At 36.3% G+C, this 6,125-nt stretch overlaps 1 pseudogene; it reads right to left on the bottom strand.

Moving 5' to 3' along the window:
• Positions 1–1,263: 1,263 nt before the first annotated feature.
• On the bottom strand, positions 1,264–2,392 carry LOC133881342 (mitogen-activated protein kinase kinase kinase 3-like; annotated as a pseudogene).
• Positions 2,393–6,125: the final 3,733 nt, after the last annotated feature.

Below are 6,125 nucleotides of genomic sequence, written 5' to 3'. Positions count from 1 at the left end.
GGTTAAAGAGATGCATTCTTAATTTAGTGGAAAATAGGCATAAGAATCGCACAAAATAAAATAGTTTTATCAAAAGTAAACGTTTGCAACCTCACAAGTACCTATGGTTTCTTGACTTTAGTACACCCAGATAACATGGGTTCAAATCATATTTTTTTTACCCAAAGTGAAAAGGAAATTTACACTCCTAGTGCAATCGACACTTTGATCCTTTTATAGTTTCAAAACCCCCTAATTTCCCCTTCCAATTTTCGTAGTTTCCAAACTCTTACCTCCCTCCCTTAACAAGCTGTTAACAAAGAGGTTTATTTGCCATTATTGAAATAATAATTTGTAGAAATGTTCCATATTACCTTTTATAAATATGAAATAAGTTGCTGTAATTTCACCTCACTCAGTCCCGTAATGGGATTAGAATTCCTCATAATTGGACAGTTTGAATTTTACACAATTCCGGCAGTTTCTTGAGAGGCTACAGAACATGCCTGCTTTGAGCAGATGGGTTCCACACCTTGAGTTGTTCGAAGCATGTGGATTTTGCAGCCCCCTCTTTGTAGAGCTATGCGAATTACGTAAGATTACCAATATAACCAACCAGTTGCCACTGTGTTGTATAACATTATAAATAAGGATTAACTTCACAAAAAGGTATTGAATTATACGACATTTTGAGATAAGGGTACTGAACTACTAAACGTCTTAAACTGGGGTATCTATGTTTCCAAACATTTCACTTAAGGGTACTACATTAGGATTTGCTGTTAAGTCCTGCCAAAATTCCCAAAATACCCTAGTGTTTTTTTTTTAAAATATATATATATATATATATAAAAAATTTCAAAGATTCAGACATGGATATTTTTGCAAATTCTATTAAATTCTAACCAGTACCTAAAATCTAGCCTTTTTTTTTTCTTTTTTTTTCTAAGAAAATAAAAGATATTTTGAGTATTCCGCTAGGATTTAACAGCAAATCCTAATGGAGTACCCTTAAGTGAGACGTTTGGAAACGTGAATATCCAAAATTTGAGATGTTTGCTAGTTTAGTATCCTTATCTCAAAATGACATATAATTCAATACCCTTTTGTAAAGTTATCCTTATAAATATATCATCCGATACACCAAAAAAAGAGGTAACATAGGAAAACCACTAACAAAATTGACAACCTGGCTTTCTCTACTTGTGAGCTGTGCATTCAAATCCATCTGTCTACATTTGCACTGTCTCTAAATCTACATTTTGATCCAAATCTAGTATAGTTTTAAAAGCATCTGACAGTAATCCAAATCTCTGATGAAGCCAAGTCACTCTCTGCCTGCTCTCTTCTTGCTGTTGTCTTTCTTTCACCACAAGACCATGAAAATGGGTTTTTGCTTGGCAACTCATCTCCATTAGTACTCTCTGAATCATAATAATCATCTGAATCATAAATTCCAATGTCAAAGACACTGGCTGGTGAGCATGTATGTTGTTTTCTTGGGTGTGTCCTCATTGAATTCCTCGAAACAAAGGGATGGTTAAGCAATTCCTCAGCTGTTCACCTTCTTTTGGGGTCTCTCTCGAAGCACTTGTCCAAAAAATCCACCCCCTCAGAACTGCAGCCATGGGATTTGAAATCTCATCACTCCATGGGGGCCTGCCAGTTCCCATTTCAACAACTGTGCATCCCAATGACCAAATATCAGAAGCAAAATCCATCCTTTCATCTCTCAAAACTTCAGGTGCCATCCACAATGGAGTCCCACCAATAGATTGCCATGAACCAGCTGCTCGAACCCCATTAGCCTTAAATTCCTTCAGCCTCTTTGCACAGCCAAAATCAGCCAATTTGATGTCTCCAGATGAGCCTAAAAGCACATTCTTGCACTTGAGATCACAATGCACAATCCCATTCTCATGAAGATACTTCAGACCCAGAAGAATCTCTCTGGCATACAACTGAATCAACTCTTCTTCTAGCACCCCACCAAAATTTTCTGCCACATCTGACAAACTCCCCCCAGCCATGTACTCCATGAAGACATTGAGTTTGTGTTCACAGCTCGACAAGTCCCATCCTAGACACCGGATAATGTGCCGAGAATTCAAGCTCAGGAGGATTTTAGCCTCATTCTCCAAGGCTTCAAGTCCAGCCACAGACTGCGCAGATTTCACTACAAATAGTCCTCCAGTGGATTTGCTCATGGCCAAGTGGACAGAGCCAAAAGACCCTGATCCAATCAACTTGCCCTTCACCCATTCATCAGGATGAAGAAAGGTGCACTGGCAATTTCTGGCCATCTTTTCTGTTCTTTCCATTGCGGAAAAGTGGGGTGTGGAAAAACTTTTTTGTTATTCCTGAGCTTATAATATGAAACTCCTAGTCCTTCAAAATGTATGCAGAGTTGAAAAACTTCTGATGAGAATGTAAAATGTCATATTTTTCCCCTTAATATTTAATCTCTTATACTTATTTAATGCCTAAATATACTCAATATTCTTATATTTTGATTTAGGATACAAATTGAGGCATTAAATGCAAAACAAAGCAAATTGGGCGATTTTGGACAGTTTCAACATCAATTCGTAATCTGGTCATAACTCTCTCATAAAATCTTCGATTGAGATGATTCAAGATGCTGTGGAACACCAAGAAAAAGATCTATAACTTTTATGTTTTGCGTTTTGAGAGATACCGGATGAATCAAGGTCGAAATCGGGCTTGAAGTTGACGTTCTGATGCGGTTTAATTGCAGAAGTTTTCAGATATGGAAATTTCTTTACTTTGAGACTTTTCATAATCATCCAATCAATTCCAGCCAAGCCAAGCAATAAATACAAAGTCAAGCAAAAGGAAGAAAAGGAAGGAAAAGATGTGTAGAGGATCAAGAAAATAAAGAAGAGATTTGTGGGGACCACGTGGAAGAAGACAACATAAAAGGAGCATCTCTTTCCATGACAAGGCAATTTGATTTCTCTCCATACTTGGCTGATTTGTAGGGACTTAAACAAGGAAAGAATCGATAAAGTATATGGCAACAAAAGTTCCCATTGAAAACATCACCTTCCTAGTTATCCTAGCCTTTATTTTATGTTTAATACTTTCCTTAATAAATTAGATTTGTGTATTGTTATTTTAGGATAGTATTTCTTTAGGAGATTTCCTAGGCTTCTAGCATATGGGATGAAACTTGTATAAAAGGGGAGAACCATGACACACAAGACATCATTTATCTTCCATCTTCTCCCCTCTTCTCTAACTTCCTTGAGTTTTAGTCATGGCCCTGCGTGGCTAAACTTTCATAATTGGTTGAAGGAAACGGAAGCCTCGGAATCAATAAAACTGTGAGATCTAATTTGTTTTTATTGTTCGATTTATGTTTTGAGTATCGGATGTTTTTTCTATGTTTATTTTTATGATTGTCTCGTTTAATTACTAGGAGGCCTACTAGTGTATTACTCGTTGCAATCTATTGCTAGGTTGGACATCAAATCCGTAATTGTTTGATCCCTCCAATCTACGAAGCAACTAAGATTTAATGATTTGCTGCTTCTCAGCGATTATTAAATCTTAGGAAGAACATCCGACGAAATTAAATGCAACCGCTTGTGCTTGTGTTGTTTCGCTTCATCGATCTCTCTAATTCTTAAGGCTGCTACTAGATTAAACCTATAGCGCTTGTCTTAGGTTGTTTAGTAGTTAGGGTTAATTAGAGCGCTTGTCTTCTAATTAACTACGACTAAGGAGAGATAGGAAAACAGTTCCAACGGTGAATATTCAAAGCATGAATTGATATATATTTGCATCGATGATCAGTTGCCAAATTCCGATGGTGGAAGTTGACTTAGACCAATGTTTCTTTACTTGATTAATATTTTAATTTGAATTGTTTTTTAGTTATTTTTCTTAAAATTATTTTCAGACTCAAAACTCACCCATCCTTGTTCACGTAGCATAAAACTCGGCTAATTACTCTTCGTGGGATCGACCCTTACTTCCACTGCTATATATATATTTTCACAAGTAAGGTTTTATTTTTGAGTGCCTGCGACAGCACACCAAATTTTGGCGCCGTTGCCGGGGAACGTTATGCATAAAAATTTGGTGTGCTGTCGCAGGCACCCAAAAATAAAACCTTACTTGTGAAAATATATATATAGCAGTGGAAGTAAGGGTCGATCCCACGGAGAGTAATTAGCCGAGTTTTATGCTACGTGAACAAGGATGGGGGGGGGGGGTTTGAATATAAAAATAATTTTAAGAAAAATAACTAAGAAACAATTCAAATTAAAATATTAATCAAGTAAAGAAACATTGGTCTAAGTCAACTTCCACCATCGGAATCTGGCAACTGATCATCGATGCAAATATATATCAATTCATGCTTGAATATTCACCGTTGGAACTATTTTCCTATCTCTCCTTAGTCGTAGTTAATTAGTAGACAAGCGCTCTAATTAACCCTAACTACTAAACAACCTAAGACAAGCGCTATAGGTTTAATCTAGTAGCAGCCTTAAGAATTAGAGAGATCGATGAAGCGAAACAACACAAGCACAAGCGGTTGCATTTAATTTCGTCGGATGTTCTTCCTAAGATTTAATAATCACTGAGAAGCAGCAAATCATTAAATCTTAGTTGCTTCACAGATTGGAGGGATCAAACAATTACGGATTTGATATCCAACCTAGCAATAGATTGCAACGAATAATAAACTAGTAGTACTCCTAGCAATTAAACGAGACAATCATGAAAATAAGTATAGAAGAACATCTGATACTCAAAGCATAAATCGAACAATAAAAACAAATTAGATCTCACAGTTTTATTGATTCCGAGGCTTCCGTTTCCTTCGACCAATTATGATAGTTTAGCCACGCAGGGCCATGACTAAAACTCAAGGAAGTTAGAGAAGAGGGGAGAAGATGGAAGATAGATGATGTGTGTTAGAAGGTGTGTGGTGTGTGTAATGGTTCCCCCCTTTTATACATGTTTCATCCCATATGCTAGAAACCTAGGAAATCTCCTAAAGAAAGATATTGTAAATACTATCCTAAAATAACAATACACAAATCTACTAATTAAGGAAAATATTAAACATAAAATAAAGGCTAGGATAACTAGGAAGGTGATGTTTTCAATGGGGACTTTTGTTGCCATATGCTTTCTCGATTCTTTCTTTGTTTAAGTCCCCACAAATCAGCCAAGTATGGAGAGAAAATCAATTTCCTTTGTCATGGAAAGAGATGCTCCTTTCATGTGTTCTTCTTCCACGTGGTCCCCACAAATCTCTTCTTTATTTTCTTGATCCTCTACACATCTTTTCCTTCATTTTCTTCCTTTTGCTTGACTTTGTATTTATTGCTTGGCTTGGCTGGAATTGATTGGATGATTATGAAAAGTCTCAAAGTAAAGAAATTTCCATATCTGAAAACTTCCGCAATTAAACCGCATCAGAATGTCAACTTCAAGCCCGATTTCGACCTTGATTCATCCGGTATCTCTCAAAACGCAAAACATAAAGGTTGTAGATCTTTTTCTTGGTGTTCCACAGCATCTTGAATCATCTCAATCGGAGATTTTATGAGAGAGTTATGACCAGATTACGAATTGATATTGAAACTGTCCAAAATCGCCCAATTTGCTTTGTTTTGCATTTAATGCCTCAATTTGTATCCTAAATCAAAATATAAGAATAATGAGTACATTTAGGCATTAAATAAGTATAAGAGATTAAATATTAAGGGAAAAAATACGACATTTTACATTCTTATCAAATTCCCACACACTTAACCTTTGCTCGTCCTCGAGCAAAACTCAAATTCACCTTCCTAAGAAAACCAAGGTTGCAACGCCATCAACAAGGAACAACCAAGCTCTTCACAATTCAGAACATATCATGAATAAACATTTTTAAACAGCTTAAAATTACTTAGCAAGTATTTTCACTTGAAGATGGAGTAGACTAAAAATGTAGACCCTCACAGAAATAAACACTCGACTCTCATGTGTTTGAAGGGTATGTGTTTCGCTCAAATTCATTCCAATGGAAATGATCTACCATAGGCTTGCATATCTTCTCATTCTCCACCACTGGAATCACATGCATAACATGAATCATAAGGACTTTTTAAGGGTTGTAA

Source organism: Alnus glutinosa, chromosome 11 (genome assembly GCF_958979055.1).
Source record: "Alnus glutinosa chromosome 11, dhAlnGlut1.1, whole genome shotgun sequence".
Classification (NCBI taxonomy): domain Eukaryota; kingdom Viridiplantae; phylum Streptophyta; class Magnoliopsida; order Fagales; family Betulaceae; genus Alnus; species Alnus glutinosa.
This window is presented reverse-complemented; position numbering and strand designations above follow the sequence as displayed.